Source organism: Hyla sarda, chromosome 2 (assembly GCF_029499605.1).
Source record: "Hyla sarda isolate aHylSar1 chromosome 2, aHylSar1.hap1, whole genome shotgun sequence".
In the NCBI taxonomy this organism is placed as follows: Eukaryota; Metazoa; Chordata; class Amphibia; order Anura; family Hylidae; genus Hyla; species Hyla sarda.
In genome coordinates, this window is record NC_079190.1 from 302,002,409 (window position 1) to 302,026,446 (window position 24,038).

The following is a 24,038-nucleotide window of genomic DNA, read 5'->3' on the forward strand; positions in this document are numbered from 1 at the left end:
GTAGGCAGACAAGAACAGTTGGAGGCTCCCTGTTACACACTGCAGTATGGGCGCACTCACCAGGTGAGATCGCAAATGATGTCCTAACCTTTTTTTTTTCTCATTTCAGATACGTGAATGGGGAGGACTACGTCAGATTCAGTGTATTGCGATGATGACCAGCTTTTTTTTAATGTCAATAAAAGGTTTAATGAGGGCTGTGTGGGGAGTGTTTTTTTTTTTTTTTTTTTTAAATACATTTTTTTTCAATGCCTGGCTTAGCGTTAGCCACAAAAACAGCTAGCACTAACCCCCAATTATTACCCCGTTACCCACCGCCACAGGGTTGCCGGGAAGAGCCAGTACCAACAGGCCTGGAGTGTCAAAAATAGCACTCCTGGCTGGGGTTATTTAGGTTGGGGAGAGCCAGTAACAATGGTCCTCGCCCACCCTGGTAACGTCAGGCTGTTGTGATTGGTTGGTATCTGACTGACACTGAAAATATGGGGAACCACACACTTTTTTTATTACAAAAAAAAAAACAACACATAGGCTTCCCCATATTTTCAGTGTCAATCAGACACCAACCAATCAGCAACAGCCTGACATTACCAGAATGGGCAAGGACCATTGTTACTGGCCCTCCCCAGCCTAAATAACCCCAGCCTATTACCGCCTATGCCAAGGAGCGCTATTTTTGATGCTCCGGGCCTGTTGGTACCGGCTCTTCCCGGCACCCTTGTGGCGGTGATAATTATGGGGTAATAATTGGGGGTTAGCGCTAGCTGTTTTCGGGGCTAACGCTAAGGCCAGCTTAGTAATAGATTCCGTCTACAATACGGCTTCCACTACTAAGCCTGAAATTTCAATTATAAAAAACACAACACATGAAATAAAAAATGTATTTAAAAAAACACTCCCCCACAGCCCTCGTTAACCCTTTTATTGACATTAAAAAAATGCTAGTCATCGTCACACTCCACCGAATCTCAGGTAGTCCTCTGCATTCACTTATCTGAAATGACAAGAAAATAAAAACACGAAAAATGGGTCAGTACATTTTTGGCGCTCTCCCCTGGGGAGAGCGCACATAATGCAGTGTGTTCCTAAAGAGGGAGCCTCCAATTGTTGCTAAACTACAACTCCCATCATGGGGGCTGTAGGTAAACAACAGCTGGAGTCTCCCTGTTTGGGAACACACTGCCAGAAAGGCTCTGTTCCCATTATGCAAAACGCATAATGAGAACAGAGCCATACTTACCACCCTGGCTTCAGGCCTGGACTGTGAAGCTCCGCCCCCTAATGATGTCATCACTAGGGGGCAGGGGCGGAGAAGTTGCAAGGGGTCTCAAGAGTGAGACCCATGAGATCCGTCAATCTGCCCTTGGACTACTACTCCCATCATGGGAAATTTTGTGTCCCATGATGGGAGTAGTTGTAGTACCACAGTGCTGAGGGATGGCTCTTACACATCCACCAGCTGTGAAACTGTATTGTGACTGTTAGGACTACTACTCCCATCATGGACAGACTCTGTCCATGATGGGAGTTGTAGTCCTCGGGCTGAAGGACAGATCGCAGCAGGTCATTCTCCAGAGACCCGCTGCGATCTGCATTTACTAACTTAAAAAGCCAGCGGTACATGCGGCAGCACTGCACTCCCCGCCGCCTCCTGTATACAGATGTCACGATTCATAATCCCCGCCGCCGGGAGACCGGAGCTCTGATTGGTGGAAAGCTATTCACCACTATACACCAATCAGAGCTCCTGTCTTCTGGCGGGGATTATGAATTGTGACAAGTCTATACAGGGGAGCAGGTGGACCCGCTTCTACAGTATATAATTGTTATGTGTACTGTACCCCCCCCCAGACTAATACTGACCCCTTCTATAGTGAGCGCTGGGACCGCTATGTGATTGACAGGTCCCCAGCGCAAGTGTCCGGCCCCACTGACCTTTATATGTTATAAATCTTTATGATACACACTGCCCGTCCTCCTCTTCATTCTTCTGATACCGGAGACGTGCGGCTTCTGTATCATAGTCTATAGACAGAGCGCCCCCTCCCTGCCTCCACACTGCACGGGGCTGGGGCCAGACAACGGTAGGGGGCGCTCTGACTATAGTGAAAGCAGAAGCCGCGCATCTCCGGTATCAGAAGAATGAAGAGGAGGACGGGCAGTGTGTATCATAAAGATTTATAACATATAAAGGTCAGTGGGGCCGGACACTTGCGCTGGGGACCTGTCAATCACACAGCGGTCCCAGCGCTCACTATAGAAGGGGTCAGTATTAGTCTGGGGGGGGAAATACACATAACAATTATATACAGTAGAAGCGGCTCCACTCGCTCCCCTGTATAGACCTGTCACAATTCATAATCCCCACCAGAAGACAGGAGCTCTGATTGGTGTATAGTGGTGAATAGCTTTCCACCAATCAGAGCTCCCCTCTCCCGGAGGCGGGGATTATGAATTGTGACATCTGCGTACGGGAGTCGGCGGTAGCGCAGTAGAGCCGCATGTACCGCCGGCTTTTTAAGTTAATAAATGCAGATTGCAACGGGTCTCTGGAGAATGACCTGCTGCGATCTGTCCTTCAGCCCCAGGACTACAACTCCCATCATGGACAGAGTCTGTCCATGATTGGAGTAGTAGTCCTAACAGTCACAATAGAGTCCCACAGACGGGGGATGTGCGTCTCTCAGCGCTGCAGTACTACAACTACTCCCATTATGGGACAGATTCTGTCCCATGATGGGAGTAGTTGTAGTACTGCAGTGCTAAGAGACGGCTCCTGCATCCCCCACCTGCATCTTCCACCGTCTGCCATTTTCTACGAGTCCTTGCTAGCACTCTTAGGTTTAGACTACTTTTCATGCAAAAAAGCGCAATTGCGCAAAAAAAAAAACATCTACTTTTTTTTTTGCGCAATTGATAAATACCAGTCCACTGGATTAGGTGGTGTATTGTAGACCAAACTGGTGACAACTTTAGAAAACTGTCCACCAAAAAAAACGCAGCTCTATGCAAAAAAAAGCGCAATTGCGCAAAATTTGTAGACGTGAAAAATGGTCTAAATGCAATGATACATCTCCCCCTCCGCCGGCGGTCAAATAGCTTGGACCGTCCCACCGCGCTAAGGTGGCCTCCTTGGCACCCCACCCACCTCTATCAGGTGTGTATATAAGGTGTCTTGGATGTTCCAGACCCTGCCATGCTTACTGAACTGTTCACACAGAGGCATATTCACAGTGTAGGGTCCGTCCCAAGGAGGCTACCTTATGGCGGTGGGACGGTCCAAGCTATTTGACCGCCGGCGGAGACAAATTTGCGAGCTAAGTGCCTCACTATTTCATAGTTTCACATTTGCATCTATTACACCATAGCTGTATAGCTCTTCATGTTTTAACTGCATATTCATGTTGCACCTATATCTTTGTGCTGGCAGTGTGCTGCTGCATTCTTCTGTTGCTGTATATCTAGCCTAGTAGCATGCACCTGTAGGCCAGGTCCATATAATAGTTTGGTATCAACTAAAGTGCTGGCTGACTTATTCTTTGTCTAGATAGATAGATAGATATGAGATAGATAGATAGACAGATAGATATGAGATAGATATGAGAGAGATATGAGATAGATAGATAGATAGACAGATAGATATGAGATAGATAGATAAATAGGAGATAGATATGAGATAGATAGATAGATAGAAAGATATGAGAGAGATAGATAGACAGATAGATAGATAGATAGATAGATAAAGTAAATATATGCAGCACACCAATATCCGTGAATCAAACTAGCAGTGTTTTCTTCCATGATGCAGTAGACAATGTTTCGGTGATCTCTCATCACCATTTTCAAGTCTTGAAAATGGTGATGATGAGAGATCACCGAAACGTTGGTGAAAAATGAAAGGAGCGATCTGATTGGTTGCTATGGGCAACTGGGCAATTTTTCCTCTGCACAGGTTTTAATAAATCTACCCCTAAGTGCTTGCACCATCTACAAGTCTGAAGTATTGTCTGGAGGTGCTGCTTTTATTTGGACTAGATAGATAGATAGTAGATTGATATGATATAGATAGATAGATAGATAGATAGATATGAGATAGATATGAGATAGATAAATAGATAGATATGAGATAGATAGATAGATAGATAGATATAGATATGAGATAGATAGATATGAGATAGATAGATATGAGATAGATAGATAGATAGATAGATAGATAGATATAGATAGATAGAATATAAAAAGATATGAGATAGATAGATATGAGATAGATAGATATGAGATAGATATGAGAGAGATAGATATATATGAGATAGATATGAGAGATATGATAGATAGATAGATAGATATGAGAGAGAGATGGTAGATACATAGATATGAGATAGATAGATAGATATGAGATAGATAGATATGAGATAGATAGATATGAGATGGAGAGATCGATATGAGATAGATAGATATGAGATAGATAGATAGATATGTGATAGATAGATATGAGATAGATAGATAGATAGATATGAGATAGATAGATAGGAGATAGATAGATAGGAGATAGATAGATAGATAGATAGATAGGAGATAGATAGATATGAGATGATAGATAGATAGATATGAGATAGATAGATAGGTAGATAGATATGAGATAGATAGATAGATATGAGATAGATAGATAGATAGATAGATAGATATGAGATAGATAGATATGAGATAGATAGATAGATATGAGATAGATAGATATGAGATAGATATATAGATAGATATGAGATAGATAGATAGATAGATAGATAGATATGAGATGATAGATAGATAGATAGGAAATAGATAGATAGATATGAGATAGGTAGATAGATAGATATGATAGATATGAGATAGATAGATAGATATGAGATGATAGATAGATAGATAGGAGATAGATAGGAGATAGATAGATATATATGAGATGATAGATAGATAGATAGATAGATAGATAGATATGAGATAGATAGGAGATAGATAGATAGATATGAGATAGATAGATAGATAGATAGATATGAGATAGATAGATATGAGATAGATAGATATGAGATAGATAGATAGATATGAGATAGATATGAGATAGATAGATATGAGATAGATATGAGATAGATAGATAGATATGAGATAGATGGATATGAGATAGATATGAGATAGATAGATAGATAGATAGATAGATATGAGATAGATAGACAGATATGAGATGATAGATGGATAGATAGGAGATAGATAGATAGATATGAGATAGATAGATAGATAGATAGATAGGAGATGATAGATAGATAGATAGGAGATAGATAGGAGATAGATAGATATGAGATAGAGATCGATATGAGAGAGATAGATAGATACATATGAGATAGATACATAGTTTTGCAACAGCTGGAGGCACCCTGGTTGAGAAACAATAAGATGGAGGTAAATAGGCACATCTCATTGTCTCTTAAAGGAAAAGTCTCATGCTCAAAATCTTTCCCCTTAAGCTTTAGATCGCGGGGGGGGGGGGGGGGGGGTCCGACTGCTGGGGCCCCCTGCGATCTCCTGTTTGGAGCCCCCGTGCACTAGCACAGGAGCGCATCACGACCTTCGCCTGAAGCGGAGGCCGCCACGCCCCCTCCATATAGTTCTATGGGAGAGCCGCGCACTTGTGCTAGTGCATGGGGGCTCCAAACAAGTGATCGCAGGGGGCACCAGTGGTTGGACCTCCCGCAATCTAAAACTTCGGATAGGGGAAATGTTTTTGAGCATAAAACGTATCCTTTAATCAGGGTGCCTCTAGCTATGGCAAAACTACAACTCCCACCATGTCTACATTGCCAAAGGCATGCTGGGAGGTGTAGTTTTGCAACAGCTGGAGGCACCCTGGTTGAGAAACAATGAGATGGAGGTTTTTAGGCACTCTCTCATTGATTCTTAACCAGGGTGCCTCCAGCTGTGGCAAAACTATAACTCCCGGTATGCCCACATTGTGTAGTATGGGCTAGCCAGTTCAGAGGACACTGAGCTGTACCCACTGCCCTGGGTGCTATATATATATATATATATATATATAGCAGGTACCTCACACAGCTTAGCAGTATATCACTCTATACCAATGTCTGTGCTGTGCCCTCCGGCTGCATCATACTGCATATACTACTTTGTATATAGTATAGGCCAGACAGGTCGTAGGGCACAGCACAGACTGACATTACATCATGCATGCTGCCAGGCCCGGCCACAGTCACTGGGACTTCAGGACGGGCTGACCTCCTACTGACCTGCTGCTTTTTACAAAGATGCCGGCACCGTTACAGGCGGATCCTGGAGCTCCTCTTACAGGTGGGGAGGCAGAGCCACAGAGGGTGTGAGGCAGGGGCGGACACAGACAGCAGAGGGCCCTTGTGCAAAGAATGTGCCTGGGCCCCCCCCCCCAAAAAAAAACATCAATTGTTCAGGACCCCCCCCCCCCTCCATGTGTCACTTACTTAGGTGGACTCCCATATGTCACTTGCTCGGGAGGACCCCCCCCCCCCTGTATAAGTTTCTAATTATTTATTAAGGCCTCCCAAATGCCGCAGCTCATTCAAGCCCCCCCCCCACATTAGGTAGCATAGATTCCCAACATTAGGTAGCGTAGATTCTCCACATTAGGTAGCATAGTTTCCTCACATTAAGTAGCATAGTTTCCCCACATTAGGTAGCATATATTCCCTACATTAGGTAGCAGTTTCCCCACATTAGGTAGCATATATTCCCTACATTAGGTAGCAGTTTCCCCACATTAGGTATCATAGTTTCCCCACATTAGGTAACATAGTTTCCCCAAATTAGGTAGCATAGTTTCCCCACATTAAATAGCACAGATTCCCCACAATAGGTAACATAGTTTCCCCACATTAGGTAGCATAGTTTCATCACATTAGGTAGCACAGATTCCCCACATTAGGTAACATAGTTTCCCCACATTAGGTAGCATAGTTTGCCCACATTAGGTAGCACAGATTCCCCACATTAGGTAACATAGTTTCCCCACATTAGGTAGCATAGTTTCCCCACATTAGGTAGCATAGTTTCCCCACATTAGGTAGCACACATTCCCCACATTAGGTAACATTGTTTCTCCACATTAGGTAGCATAGTTTCCACACATTAGTTAGCACAGATTCCCCACATTAGGCAACATAGTTTCCCCACATTAGGTAGCATAATTTCCCCACATTAGGTAGCATAGTTTCCCCACATTAGGTAGCACAGATTCCCTGCATTAGGTAACATAGTTTATCCACATTAGGTAGCATAGATTCCTCACAGAGGGATGTGGAAATTCTATCGCCCGACGCCCGGGACAAGTAGTTTTGGGTGCCGGGCAGGTGAATTGTTTATAGATTTAGGCCTGTATCGGGCTAGCAGGGACAGACCAACTTCCCCAATATTTTTATTTACTGCCGGTGTGAGGCGCAGGAGCGGATGCAAGTATGGAGGGGGCAGCGGGGGCCCCCAGCTGACCTCAGAGTCCGAGGTCGCACGTTCGCATTACATAATTGAGCCACGCCCCCTTATCTAATCCTCCCGGAGGATGGAGGACGCAGCTACACATAACAAAAGAAGACAGGGGGAGAGAAAGGATGTCCACAGCTCGGCACACAGCTCCTCCCCCGCACACAACTCTATCCCTCCCCCTCCCCCTGCTCTTTCTTCACAGGACCTAATCCACCACGGGGAGGTTGCATGTTTGTACGGGGAAAACAGAGCGGGTGAGGAGAGAGAAGAGAGGACGTCCGGTGTGAGGGGAGATTTTCAAACCCGTGTAACCTCACACCGGCCGGGACTACAGCTCTGATGCCCACTCATGGTGGCTCAGGTGAGGAGGCAGAGAATGCAGGTGGCGGGGACAGGAAGGGTGGTTGTATATGTATGGTGTGAGTGTATGTGTGTATAATGTCTGTGTGTGATGTGTATGTAATGTATAATGTGTGTATGATGTCTATGTGTGATGTGTATGTAATGTATAATGTGTGTATAATGTGTGATGTGTATGTAATGTATGATGTGTGTATGATGTCTGTCTGTGTGTGATGTGTATGTAATGTATAATGTGTGTATGATGTCTATGTGTGATGTGTATGTAATGTATGTGTGTATGATGTCTGTGTGATGTGTATGTAATGTATAATGTGTGTATGATGTCTATGTGTGATGTGTATGTAATGTATAATGTGTGTATGATGTCTGTGTGATGTGTATGTAATGTATAATGTGTGTATGATGTCTATGTGTGATGTGTATGTAATGTATAATGTGTGTATAATGTCTGTGTGTGATGTGCATGTAATGTATGATGTGTGTATGATGTCTGTCTGTGTGTGATGTGTATGTAATGTATAATGTGTGTATAATGTCTGTGTGTGATGTGTATGTAATGTATGATGTGTGTATAATGTCTGTCTGTGTGTGATGTGTATGTAATGTATAATGTGTGTATAATGTCTGTGTGTGATGTATATGTAATGTATGATGTGTGTATGATGTCTGTCTGTGTGTGATGTGTATGTAATTTATAATGTGTGTATAATGTCTGTGTGTGATGTGTATGTAATGTATAATGTGTGTATGATGTCTATGTGTGATGTGTATGTAATGTATAATGTGTGTATGATGTCTATGTGTGATGTGTATGTAATGTATAATGTGTGGATGATGCCTATGTGTGATGTGTATGTAATGTATAATGTGTGTATAATGTGTGATGTGTATGTAATGTATGATGTGTGTATGATGTCTGTCTGTGTGTGATGTGTATGTAATGTATAATGTGTGTATGATGTCTATGTGTGATGTGTATGTAATGTATAATGTGTGTATGATGTCTGTGTGATGTGTATGTAATGTATAATGTGTGTATGATGTCTATGTGTGATGTGTATGTAATGTATAATGTGTGTATGATGTCTATGTGTGATGTGTATGTAATGTATAATGTGTGTATGATGCCTATGTGTGATGTGTATGTAATGTATAATGTGTGTATGATGTCGATGTGTATGTAATGTATAATGTGTGTATGATGTCTATGTGTGATGTGTATGTAATGTATAATGTGTGTATAATGTGTGATGTGTGATGTGTATGTAATGTATGATGTGTGTATGATGTCTGTCTGTGTGTGATGTGTATGTAATGTATAATGTGTGTATGATGTCTATGTGTGATGTGTATGTAATGTATAATGTGTGTATGATGTCTATGTGTGATGTGTATGTAATGTATAATGTGTGTATAATGTCTGTGTGTGATGTCTATGTAATGTATGATGTGTGTATGATGTCTGTCTGTGTGTGATGTGTATGTAATGTATAATGTGTGTATAATGTCTGTGTGATGCGTATGTAATGTATGATGTGTGTATAATGTCTGTCTGTGTGTGATGTGTATGTAATGTATAATGTGTGTATAATGTCTGTGTGTGATGTGTATGTAATGTATGATGTGTGTATGATGTCTGTCTGTGTGTGATGTGTATGTAATGTATAGTGTGTATAATGTCTGTGTGTGATGTGTATGTAATGTATGATGTGTGTATGATGTCTGTCTGTGTGTGATGTGTATGTAATGTATAATGTGTGTATGATGTCTATGTGTGATGTGTATGTAATGTATAATGTGTGTATGATGTCTATGTGTGATGTGTATGTAATGTATAATGTGTGTATGATGCCTATGTGTGATGTGTATGTAATGTATAATGTGTGTATGATGTCGATGTGTATGTAATGTATAATGTGTGTATGATGTCTATGTGTGATGTGTATGTAATGTATAATGTGTGTATAATGTCTGTGTGTGATGTGTATGTAATGTATAATGTGTGTATGATGTCTATGTGTGATGTGTATGTAATGTATAATGTGTGATGTGTATGTAATGTATAATGTGTGATGTGTATGTAATGTATAATGTGTGTATGATGTCTATGTGTGATGTGTATGTAATGTATAATGTGTGTATGATGTCTATGTGTGATGTGTATGTAATGTATAATGTGTGTATAATGTCTGTGTGTGATGTGTATGTAATGTATGATGTGTGTATGTCTGTCTGTGTGTGATGTGTATGTAATGTATAATGTGTGTAGGATGTCTATGTGTGATGTGTATGTAATGTATAATGTGTGTATGATGTCTATGTGTGATGTGTATGTAATGTATAATGTGTGTATGATGTCTATGTGTGATGTGTATGTAATGTCTAATGTGTGTATGATGCCTATGTATGATGTGTATGTAATGTATAATGTGTGTATAATTTCTGTGTGTGATGTGTATGTAATGTATAATGTGTGTATAATGTCTGTGTGTGATGTGTATGTAATGTATAATGTGTGTATGATGTCTATGTGTGATGTGTTTGTAATGTATAATGTGTGATGTGTATGTAATGTATGATGTGTGTATAATGTCTGTGTGTGATGTGTATGTAATGTATGATGTGTGTATAATGTCTGTGTGTGATGTGTATGTAATGTATGATGTGTGTATAATGTCTGTGTGTGATGTGTATGTAATGTATGATGTGTGTATAATGTCTGTGTGTGATGTGTATGTAATGAATGATGTGTGTGTAAGGTCTGTGTGTGATGTGTATGTAATGTATGATGTGTGTATAATGTCTGTGTGTGATGTGTATGTAATGTATGATGTGTGTATGATGTCTGTCTATGTGTGATGTGTGTATGTAATGTATACTGTGTGTATGATGTCTGTCTATGTGTGATGTGTGTATGTAATGTATACTGTGTGTATGATGTCTGTCTATGTGTGATGTGTATGTAATGTATAATGTGTGTATGATGTATGTCTATGTGTGATGTGTATGTAATGTATGATGTGTGTATAATGTCTGTCTATGTGTGATGTGTGTATGTAATGTATACTGTGTTTATGATGTCTGTCTATGTGTGATGTGTGTCTGTAATGGATAATGTGTGCATGATGTGTGTATGTATGTGATGTATGTATGTAATGGATAATGTGTGTATGATGTGTGTGTGTATGTATGTGATGTATGATGTGTGTATGATGTCTGTCGATGTGTGTATGTATGTGATGTATGATGTGGGGTGGGCAGCGGTGTATGTATGATGTGTGTGTATATGTACAGTGTGAGTGTATGTGTGATGTGTGTATGATATCTGTGTGATGTGTGTATGTAATATATGATGTGGGGGCAGTGGTGGGTGTATGTATGATGTGTGTGTGTATATGTATAGTGTGAGTGTGTGATGTGTGTATGTAATATATGATGTGGGGGCAGTGGTGGGTGTATGTATGATGTGTGTGTGTGTATATGTATAGTGTGTGATGTGTGTATGTAATATATGATGTGGGGGCAGTGGTGGGTGTATGTATATGATGTGTGTGTGTGTATATGCATAGTGTGTGATGTGTGTATGTAATATATGATGTGGGGGCAGTGTCGGGTGTATGTATGATGTGTGCATATGTATGGTGTATATGTATGGTGCGAGTGTATATGTGTATGATGTATCTGTGATGTGTGTATGTAATTTATGATGTGGGGGGGGCAGTGGCGGGTGTATGTATGATGTGTGCATATGTATGGTGTATATGTATGGTGCGAGTGTATATGTGTATGATGTATCTGTGATGTGTGTATGTAATTTATGATGTGGGGGGGGCAGTGGCGGGTGTATGTATGATGTGTGCATATGTATGGTGTATATGTATGGTGCGAGTGTATATGTGTATGATGTATCTGTGATGTGTGTATGTAATTTATGATGTGGGCGGGGGGCAGTGGCGGGTGTATGTATGATGTGTGCATATGTATGGTGTATATGTATGGTGCGAGTGTATATGTGTATGATGTATCTGTGATGTGTGTATGTATTTTATGATGTGTGGGGGGCAGTGGCGGGTGTATGTATGATGTGTGCATATGTATGGTGTATATGTATGGTGCGAGTGTATATGTGTATGATGTATCTGTGATGTGTGTATGTAATTTATGATGTGGGGGGGGCAATGGCGGGTGTATGTATGATGTGTGCATATGTATGGTGTATATGTATGGTGCGAGTGTATATGTGTATGATGTATCTGTGATGTGTGTATGTAATTTATGATGTGGGGGGGGCAGTGGCGGGTGTATGTATGATGTGTGCATATGTATGGTGTATATGTATGGTGCGAGTGTATATGTGTATGATGTATCTGTGATGTGTGTATGTAATTTATGATGTGGGGGGGCAGTGGCGGGTGTATGTATGATGTGTGCATATGTATGGTGTATATGTATGGTGCGAGTGTATATGTGTATGATGTATCTGTGATGTGTGTATGTAATTTATGATGTGGGGGGGGCAGTGGCGGGTGTATGTATGATGTGTGCATATGTATGGTGTATATGTATGGTGCGAGTGTATATGTGTATGATGTATCTGTGATGTGTGTATGTAATTTATGATGTGGGGGGGGGGCAGTGGCGGGTGTATGTATGATGTGTGCATATGTATGGTGTATATGTATGGTGCGAGTGTATATGTGTATGATGTATCTGTGATGTATGTATGCAATTTATGATGTGGGGGGGGCAGTGGCGGGTGTATGTATGATGTGTGCATATGTATGGTGTATATGTATGGTGCGAGTGTATATGTGTATGATGTATCTGTGATGTGTGTATGTAATTTATGACGTGGGGAGGGGGCAGTGGCGGGTGTATGTATGATGTGTGCATATGTATGGTGTATATGTATGGTGCAAGTGTATATGTGTATGATGTATCTGTGATGTGTGTATGTAATTTATGATGTGGGGGGGGCAGTGGCGGGTGTTTGTATGATGTGTGCATATGTATGGTGTATATGTATGGTGCGAGTGTATATGTGTATGATGTATCTGTGATGTGTGTATGTAATTTATGATGTGGGGGGGGCAGTGGCGGGTGTATGTATGATGTGTGCATATGTATGGTGTATATGTATGGTGCGAGTGTATATGTGTATGATGTATCTGTGATGTGTGTATGTAATTTATGATGTGGGGGGGGGGGGGGGGGGGCACTGCCGCCACCGCCAGTTGTGCTATCTAGTTTTTTATTTTTAGTGTCTTCTGGCCACCCGCACTGAATTGCACCCCCAGAATCCCGCCCCCTTAATACTCACCCGCCAACCAAGAGTCCCACGGATGCACGCAAACACACCCGAACCAAAACTACAACTCCCAGCATGTTGCACCATAACCTAAACTGTAGAACTATAAAGTGCAACATGCTGGGAGTTGTAGTGTTGGTTCGGGTCAGCTGCAGAGCCATAGGCTGCGTCAGGGCATGCTGGGTGTTGTAGTTACTAACTGCAATTCCCAGTATTCCCTGACACAGCCTATGGCTCTGCAGCTGACATGAACCAAAACTACAACTCCCAGCATGTTCCACAATAACCTTAACTGTACTACTATACAGTGCAACATGCTGCAACACCCAAACAACCATAGGCTGCATCAGGGCATGCTGGGAGTTGTAGTTATCTAGTAACTAAATGCAACTTCCAGCATTTTCTCACACAAAATGCACCACACAAACTGGAGAAGCAGAACCCCCCCCCCCCCCCACATAAGTCCCTATGAAGACTGAAAAATAGTGATTAAAATATTTGAAAAAGTGCGTATATATGTGAATAAGCCCCTTTCCTAATAAAAGTTTCCAATTTTCTTTAAATTAAAATAATGTACAAAAATAAACATAAGTGGTGTCTCTGCATGTGGAAATATCCAGACTATTAAAATATGATGTTAATTAAACCGTACGGTGAACGGTGTAAAAAATAGTCCAGAATTGTTAATTTTTGGTCACTTCATATGAGAAATTTTTATGGTGATCAAAAAGTTACATCTAGACTTTTCTGTGGTTGCCTCGGGTGTAAGAGGAGCTACAGCTCTCCCACCTCTAATACCCTGGCATGCTGCGTTCACCTATTAAACCATTAGATCACCGCTGTCAGCAGTGTCTAAAGGAATCTTATATCCATCCCTGGTGGTCTAGTGGGGGGGATCAGACTATTTTGTCTACCAGGACAAGTGGATTGTGTTCCGCTTTAGTCCCTTGGACAAGTAGTTTTTTTTTAAATTTCCACACCCCTGCTCACATTAGGTAGCCATAGCCCCCCCCCCCCCAAACACACAGACAGACACAGACACACACACACAGACAAACTTACCTGCCCTGCACAGCGCTTCTCCTCTCCAGCGGCGGCCTGACGAGTGACGTCACTGACGTCCTCCTGAGTGGGTCTGCAGAAGTACGTCACTTGTGCGACGTCCCTCGTCAGACCCCGGTCGGCCGGAGGCAGACTCACTGTCTAAAGTGCCCGCTGCGCTATTATACCCCGCAGCTGCTTTAGAACAGTGAGCAGCGGCGGCGCCAACCCTACCATGAACCTACTAGGCACAAAAAAAAAGGGGGCAGCAAAATGCCGCCCCTGAAAAGTGCCACCTGGGACTTATGGGTCCCATGGTAGGGCCGACCAGAGGCGGCTCTAGACTTTGTGAGGCCTTAGGCGAAACTTGAACATGGGGCCCTGCTTTGTTTTCTGCTGAAATTACATGGTGGTCCGGCTGTGAGATGGTTATACTGTGACATCACTGTGTATTATCCCTGTACTGTGACATCACTGTGTATTATCTCTGTACTGTGCCATCACTCTGTGTATTATCCCTGTAATGTGACATCACTGTGTATTATCTCTGCACTGTGCCATCACTGTGTATTATCCCTGTACTGTGACGTCACTGTGTATTATCTCTGTACTGTGCCATCACTCTGTGTATTATCCCTGTAATGTGACATCACTGTGTGTATTATCTCTGTACTGTGACATCACTGTGTGTATTATCCCTGTACTGTGACATCACTGTGTGTATTATCTCTGTACTGTGACATCACTGTGTGTATTATATCTGTACTGTGACATCACTGTGTATTGTCCATGTACTGTGACATCACTGTGTGTATTATCCCTGTACTGTGACATCACTTTGTATTATCCCTGTACTGTGACATCACTGTGTATTATCTGTGTACTTTGACATCACTGTGTATTATCCCTGTACTGTGACATCACTGTGTATTATCTCTGTACTGTGCCATCACTCTGTGTATTATCCCTGTAATATGACATCACTGTGTGTATTATCTCTGTACTGTGACATCATTGTGTATTATCTCTGTACTGTGACATCACTGTGTGTATTATCCCTGTACTGTGACATAACTGTGTGTATTATCTCTGAACTGTGACATCACTGTGTGTATTATCTCTGTACTGTGACATCACTGTGTGTATTATATCTGTACTGTGACATCACTGTGTATTGTCCCTGTACTGTGACATCACTGTGTGTATTATCCCTGTACTGTGACATCACTTTGTATTATCCCTGTACTGTGACATCACTGTGTATTATCTTTGTACTGTGACATCACTGTGTATTGTCCCTGTACTGTGACATCACTCTGTATATTATCCCTGTACTGTGACATCACTGTGTATTATCCCTGTACTGTGACATCACTGTGTATTATCGCTGTACTGTGACATCACTGTGTATTGTCCCTGTACTGTGAAATCACTCGGTATATTATCCCTGTACTGTGACATCACTCTGTATATTATCCCTGTACTGTGACATCACCGTTTATTATTCCTGTACTGTGACATCACTGTGTGTATTATCTCTGTACTGTGACATCACTGTGTATTATCCCTGTACTGTGACATCACTGTGTGTATTATCGCTGTACTGTAACATCACTGTGTGTATTATCTCTGTACTGTGACATCACTGTGTGTATTATCCCTGTACTGTGACATCACTGTGTGTATTATCCCTGTACTGTGACATCACTGTGTATTATCCCTGTACTGTGACATCACTGTGTATTACCCCTGTACTGTGACATCACTGTGTATTATCCCTGTGCTGTGACATCACTGTGCATTATCCCTGTACTGTGACATCACTGTGTGTATTATTCCTGTACTGTGACATCACTGTGTATATTATCTCTGAACTATAACATCACTGTGTGTTATCTCTATACTGCAACATCACTGTTGATACTTACACTGCACTGTGACATCACTGTATATATTAAGCCTGTATACCCTAATGTCACTGTACATATTTACCTTGCACTGCGAGTGACAATACAGGGTAAATATGCACAGTTCAGAGTTAATATAAACAGTAATGTCTCTGTACAGGGACAATAAACAGTTTTTTCCACTACAGGGTTAATAAACGCAGTGTTGTCACAGTAGAGGGTAACTATACAGTGATGTCATTGTACCGGGAAAATATACACAGTGAAGTCAGCATTCAAGAATAATAAACTGTGATGTCACTACAGGGTTGTTATACACAGTGACATCAAATTACAGGATGAAGCACAGTGATGTCACAGTTTATGAAGCACAGTGATCAAAAACTACAAATTGACCCAATAAGGGGCTAAGAGGCCAAAACAATATAATTATCCAAACCCCAAGGCCGCAGCCTGGGGTGCAAAACACCTCAAATTACTCCCCCCCTAAAACATAACTTTTAATTGTGTATATATTAAAAGATAACAAATCCAGAAGGTGATGATTAAAAATACAGTGTCACATGGGAGAATAATATAGTTATTGGAGCAACATTACTCCAGTGTTCGGGGCTCTGCAGAAGCCCAACATCCCAATTGTGACACTTATTAAAAACACAAAATTGCCGCCTCTACATGTTTCGCCATCACCACGGCGTTCTCAAGAGGCAATATGTGCCAACAACACTCCAAAATGGCGGCAGGGGGTATTTATAGACCATCCCCCTATCATCATCAGTCAGCGACATCCATATCCAGCCTATCCCAGATATCCTAGTATTACTCCAATCATGATTCAATATATGAATCACTTCCCAGGTACTCCCGCTGTTGGGGACCAATTTTGTGTTTTTAATAAGAAGCACAGTGATGTCACAGAGACTACAGAATGTACAACTGTACGTATGATAAAGATGGCGGGATGCTATCGAAACGTCACACATACATGGGGGAATAAAACACTTTGTTTTTGCACCTTATCTGGGAGTGCCGCTGGATCTTTAGTTTTGTAGATAGATAGATAGATGATATATAGATAGATAGATAGATGATAGATATGAGATAGATAGATGATAGATATGAGATAGATAATAGATATGAGATAGATAATAGATATGAGATAGATAGATGATAGATATGAGATAGATAATAGATATGAGATAGATAATAGATATGAGATAGATAATAGATAGATAGATAGATAGATGATAGATATGAGATAGATAGATAATAGATATGAGATAGATAGATGATAGATATGAGATAGATAATAGATATGAGATAGATAGATGATAGATATGAGATAGATAATAGATATGAGATAGATAGATAGATAGATAGATGGATGATAGATATGAGATAGATAGATGATAGATATGAGATAGATAATAGATATGAGATAGATAGATAGATGATAGATAGATAGATAATAGATATGAGATAGATAGATGATAGATGATAGATATGAGATAGATAGATGATAGATATGAGATAGATAGATAATAGATATGAGATAGATAGATGATAGATATGAGATAGATAATAGATATGAGATAGATAGATGGATAGATAGATGGATAGATAGATGATAGATACTATCTCTTTCTAGCTATCTATCTAAAACAAATAAAAACGGCACAACCAAAATCCAGAAATTAGAGAGAAGTCGGGGTGCTCGCATACTTGGAACCTGGGTCCACTGGTTCCTCAATCCAGACAAAGAACAATATGAGGCAGCACGCCACAAGTTTGCAGAAAATGGTGGTTTATTCCATCATGTGCATAGTCCATAGTCCATGCACATGATGGAATAAACCACCATTTTCTGCAAACTTGTGGCGTGCTGCATCATATTGTTCTTTATCTATCTATCTTTCTATATCCTATCTATATCATATCAATCTATATCTATCATATTCATCTATCTCCTATCTATCTATCTATCTCATATCTATCTATATCATATATATCTATCATCTATCTATCTATCTATCATCTATTTATCTATCTATCTATCTCATATCTATCTATATATCCATCTATTTATGTATCTATCTATATATCATCTATCTATCTCTCATATGTATCTTTCATCTATCTCTCATCTATCTGAGATAGATATGAGATAGATAGATAGATAAATAGAAAGATAGATAGATAGATATGATATAGATAGATAGATATGAGATAGATAGATAGATAAATAGAAAGATAGATAGATATGAGATAGATAGATAGATAGATACATAAATAGATAGATGGATATAGATAGATGGATATATATATATATATATATATATATATATATATACACACGAGATAGATAGATAGATAGATAGATAGATATGATATAGATAGATAGATATGAGATAGATAGCTAGATAGATAGATAGATAGGAGATAGATGGATAGATAGATAGATAGATGATTGATAGATCAGTGTTTCCCAACTAGGAGGGCCTCCAGCTGTTGCAAAACCACAACTCCCAGTATGCTCATAAAGCCAAAGGAATGCTGGGAGTTTTAGTTTTGCAACAGCTGGAGGCCCCCTGGTTGGGAAACTGATCTATCTATCTTTCTCCTATCTATCTATATCATATAAATGTATCTATATCATATCCATCTATCTATATCATATCCATCTATCTCCTATCTATCTATCTATCTGTCTATATCATATCTATCTATCATCTATCTATCGATCTGTCTATCATCTATCTATCCATCTATTTACCGTATGTATCTTTCTATATATCATCTCTCTATCTATATATCATCTATTTATCTATCTATCTCTCATATCTCTCTAGCTATCTCTCGTCTATCTATCTCTCATCTATCTGAGTTAGATAGATAGATAGATAGATAGATATGAGATAGATAGATGAGAGATAGATAGATATGAGAAAGATAGATAGATGCATAAATAGATGGATATAGATAGATGGATGGATAGATATGAGATAGATAGATAGATAGATAGATAGATAGATATGAGATAGATAGATGAGAGATAGATAGATATGAGAAAGATAGATAGATGCATAAATAGATGGATATAGATAGATGGATGGATAGATATGAGATAGATAGATAGATATATAGATAAGAGATTGATAGATAGATATTAGATAGATAGATGCATAAATAGATGGATATAGATAGATGGATGGATAGATATGAGATAGATAGATAGATAGGAGATTGATTGATTGATAGATCAGTGTTCCCCAACCTGGGGGCCTCCAGCTGTTGCAAAACTACAACTCCCAGTATGCTCATAAAGCCAAAGCAATGCTGGGAGTTGTAGTTTTGCAACAGCTGGAGGCCCCCTGGTTGGGAAACACTGAACTACCTCCCACTGTCTCCCGAACTACAACTTTCCCCCTCTCCCCCAAGCAAGTTACTTACTTTAAAAGGGCAGCATCAGCAGTGGGCACTGGGCAGGTAAGTCTTCCATACTGGTGGTGTCCGGGCCTGTATACACACAGCAGGCCTGCTCCACAAGGTCCAGCAGCAGCATACAGGGGAGTGAGAGAGGGGGAGGAGCTTCCTGTCTGCTCTTCCCAGTCTGCATAGCGCGGCCCCTGCGTGGTGACAGGGCTGCTGGCTGAAGATTTATTAAATAAAAGGATGCCGGTTCCACGGCAATGCACCGGAGTAGATGGCTCCGGGGGGCGGGGGGTGCAGCGGGGGCTCGGGCCCCTTACTGGTGAACTAGCTGTACCCCCCTGAGGGCCATGAGAGCTGCTAGTGACCTACTGCTGCTAGGGGGGGGCACAAGGGGGGGGGGGCAATCATGATGTAGGGGGGGCCGTGGCCCCCTCTGTCCCCCCCCCCCTCAAGACGTCACTGGGCCGCCTGCAGGGGTGGTTGAACGCAGCATCCATCCGGGTGCTGTCAAACTTGCTGTGGTCGAGGAGTATGCGGTAGTATGTGGCCTAATGCTCGCCTCTGGGGCCGGACCTGGAGAGGGCAGCGGGCCCCCTTTCACGCTGGGCCCCTGTGCAGCTGAACCGGCTGCACAGTTCGTCTGTTTTCTCTCTGAGGTTTTGGGGGGGGGGCGGGGTTCAGGAGGTCTTTCAGCAGCCCTTTCTCCGATCAGCAGCAGCTTCTATAGCAGGCGACCAGCCCCAGCAGCCCTTTCTCTTAAAGTGGCAGAGGATCAGCAGGGGCTGGTCGGGCGCAGCGCTGGGGCTCGCCGCCTGCAGGCAGGATGGAACCGGAACTGCTGTATTAAACTTCAATCCCGGCGGTCTTCCGGAGAGTGAGGAGTAACTTGCGCTAGTCGGGTCCCTGAGCGAGGCCCCCCATTAACGCGAGAACTGAGGCGGTGGCCTATTATGCTAGAGCCACCTCTGCTGTCAGTTGGCCAGCCTGCTGCAGTCAGCCCAGGAAGCCTCATTGCTTCCGGCACGGCCAGTCTTGCGGCTGGCCGTGCGACAACCACTGTCAGGGGCCGGGCCAAGAAGTCTTCTTTAACATGGTGCGGCCGGTGCATTGCCATAGAATGAGATGGTCCGCCTCCATCACTGGCTCACTCTTGTCACATGACATATTTAAACGTCACACATCGATGCGCACAGCAGTGTCAGTTTGGCTATCACAGGGAGAGGATCTGAAGCTGTGCAGCTGAAGCTGCACGGAGCTCTCATGGCCTCTGTGGCCCGACAGAAGTTCACACATTTACGCAGCTCATACGGCTGGCTCATATACATTTACTGTTGATCCACAGCGCTATCGGGATCCCGATGCCCGAAGGCGCTGTCATCAGTGTGCGTCCCCGCGAGCGCCCCACGCCCGCAGCTCTACTCCCCGTCCCGTTGAACAGAAAGTAGAGCATCGGGCGCAGGTTAAGTTATTCACGTAGTGCTGCACATGCGCAGTACTACTTTACCTGCGCCCGATGCTCTACTTTCTGTTCCCCGCTCCCTGAGCGTTAATGGGACGGGGAGTAGAGCTGCGGGGGACGGGGAGTAGAGCTGCGGGCGTGGGGCGCTCGCGGGGACGCACACTGATGACAGCGCCATCGGGCATCGGGATCCCGATAGCGCTGTTTATCAACAGTACATGTAATAATAGAGTAAGTGTATATGAGCCAGCAGTATTAGCTGCGTACATATGTGAACTTCTGTCGGGCCACAGAGGCCATGAGCGCTCCGTGCAGCTTTAGCTATCGCAGGGAGAGGAGATCCTCTCCCTGTGATAGCCAAACTGACACTGCTGTGCGCATCGATGCGTGACGTTTAAATATGTCACGTGACAAGAGTGAGCCAATAGGATGTGATGGAGGCGGACCATCTCATTCTATGGCAAATCTCGTTCTACGGCAATGCACCGGCCATTTGGCAGTCAAGGTGATTGGCCCTCCGGGGATTTTCCCGGTATCCCAGTCCAGCCTTGACTCTGGCTGGGTGGCAGTCACCCACCAGTACACACAGCAGACCCTAAACCCATATCATTATTGCTAAGCAGGAAGATGGGAGTCCATTTCACTCTGATGGACCATTTTTAAATGCAATCCATAACCTGGCTTTGGCAGGAACCCTTCTTACTCCTCCTACTTGCATTTGATACTGGGTTTAGGATCTGCATAGGAAACACACACAAGCACACACTTACCTTTGTTGCCTGCTGACGCCTCCTTGGCTGTCCCCAAACGGTATAAAACCAACAGCCACGGGAAGTTGTAAGGATAGAGGACATACCTGCATCCTATTGGACTCACTTGTCTTGGTTAAATCCAGCTTATTTGACAACCTATGGTGCTGCTGCTTCTGCTCATGGCAGTGCTGCTTCTGACAAGGCTATTCTTTGGTGGGCCTAGGCGACATTACAATCTCCATGGTTACATACACAACAAAGGTCAGATGTTGTTTACACCTGGCCATGCCAGTGGTATTGAGTAGCATATCACAGTGCTAAGGGTCCTGGATGCAACAATCTTTCAATGGGGAATAGCCGCACTGAGTTTGTCAAGTGCACCCATGTTTGCAACTCCAACAATACACACATATGTATGTATGCATGTATGTATGTATGTATGTGTATCTATCTATCTCTATATATATTTATCTCTCTCTCTCTCTGTATATATATATATTTTTTTTTTCATTTAAATATATATATATATATATATATATATAGAGAGAGAGAGAGAGAGAGAGAGAGAGAGAGAGAGAGAGAGAGAGAGAGATGGAAATACTTTTTTAAACATGTTTTCACCTTTTTCTACCTTTTTTTTCTTCTCTCCATGTTTTCCTTCTTTCCTCCTTTTTTCCTATGCTGCTGCTTCTTATTTTTCTTCTTTTTCAGACCCTATCATTGCACTATTGCTTATTCAATACCACCAGCAGATGGAGACACTATATTGCAACATTAGTTGTGAGCAGCAGTTTGTACAAACGCCTCATAGCTGATGGCCTATCCATTATTGCAATGGATGGCTGGCTGGCAACATTTGTTTTTATTATTCCAATACCACAGTACCAATGCATAGTCAATCAACAGCAATGACACCCCCATGTCAATTAACAAGATTCAGCTCCCACTACCTGAAAGACAGCTACCTATCATGTCATGTCCAACCTGCACAGGTGTGCAGGTTGCTGAGCTTATTCAATTAAAGAGGACATTCAGCAGCAGCAGCAGTCCTGTGCCTGGTCGCTCCAACAGGGGCCAGACACAAGCGGCACAACCTATTGTCTTTTGCCTGCAGTAGGGGCCCACTGGACTAGCCAGCAAGCAGCTGCAGCAGCAGCAGCAGCAAATAAACAGGTAATCTTTCTTTCCAACACTGAAACCTGGTAGTGCACTAAATATATGCTACCAGATAGGGGACATATCAGATATTAAACTGATAAAAACAGACACTACATTTGATCTCAGCCAAAAAGAAGGACGAGAAGTGATAACTGTGAAAGGGGAGGAACCAACGCTGTCCCCTTCACATTTAGGATCTGCATAGGAAACACACACACACAAGCACACACTTACATGTGTTGCCTGCTGACGCCTCCTTGGCTGTCCCCAAACGGTATAAAACCAACAGCCACGGGAAGCTGTAAGGATAGAGGACATACCTGCATCCTAGTGGACTCACTTGTCTTGGTTAAATCCAGCTTATTTGACAACCTATGGTGCTGCTGCTTCTACTCATGGCAGTGCTGCTTCTGACAAGGCTGTTCTTTGGTGGGCCTAGGCGACATCACAATCTCCATGGTTACATACACAACAAAGGTCAGATGTTGTGTACACCTGGCCATGCCAGTGGTATTGAGTAGCATATCCCAGTGCTAAGGGTCCTGGATGCAACAATCTTTCAATGGGGAATAGTCGAGCTGAGTTTGTCAAGTGCACCCATGTTTGCAACTCCAGCAATACACACATATGTGTATCTATCTATCTATCTCTCTCTCTTTGTCTCTCTCTCTCTCTCTATATATATATATTATATATATATATATATATATTATATATATATATATATATTATATATATATATATATATATATATATATATATATATAGATATTGTGATGATTCCTCCTTGGGGATTAGCTCTGGGATCGTCCTGGTCACTTGCCACGGGACACGTTCCTCACTATAACACCAGAGACCACAGTTCCGCATACAAGTCTGTCTCCTCGCCAGATTTATTTCCACAGGTTGCAGGTAAAACAAAACATAGACAGGAACAAAATAAAGTCCTAGACCGTCTGGTCACTGACTACACATGTCAGCATGCCCTGACTACGAACTGGTGAGCTTCCCTCAGCCAGTTAAACATGTGTCTCCTGCAACCTGTTACTCACAGTTCACACCACTTCTTGGACCACTCGTAGCGCCTTCTACGTGTTACCTAAACAGGGTCTGTGTGTCTCCCCCTC

The 24,038-nt window shown here is 42.2% G+C and overlaps 1 pseudogene; it reads right to left on the reverse strand.

The window, feature by feature from the left end:
* Positions 1–22,953: 22,953 nt before the first annotated feature.
* On the reverse strand, positions 22,954–23,061 carry LOC130359090 (U2 spliceosomal RNA; annotated as a pseudogene).
* Between the last annotated feature and the right edge of the window lie 977 nt (positions 23,062–24,038).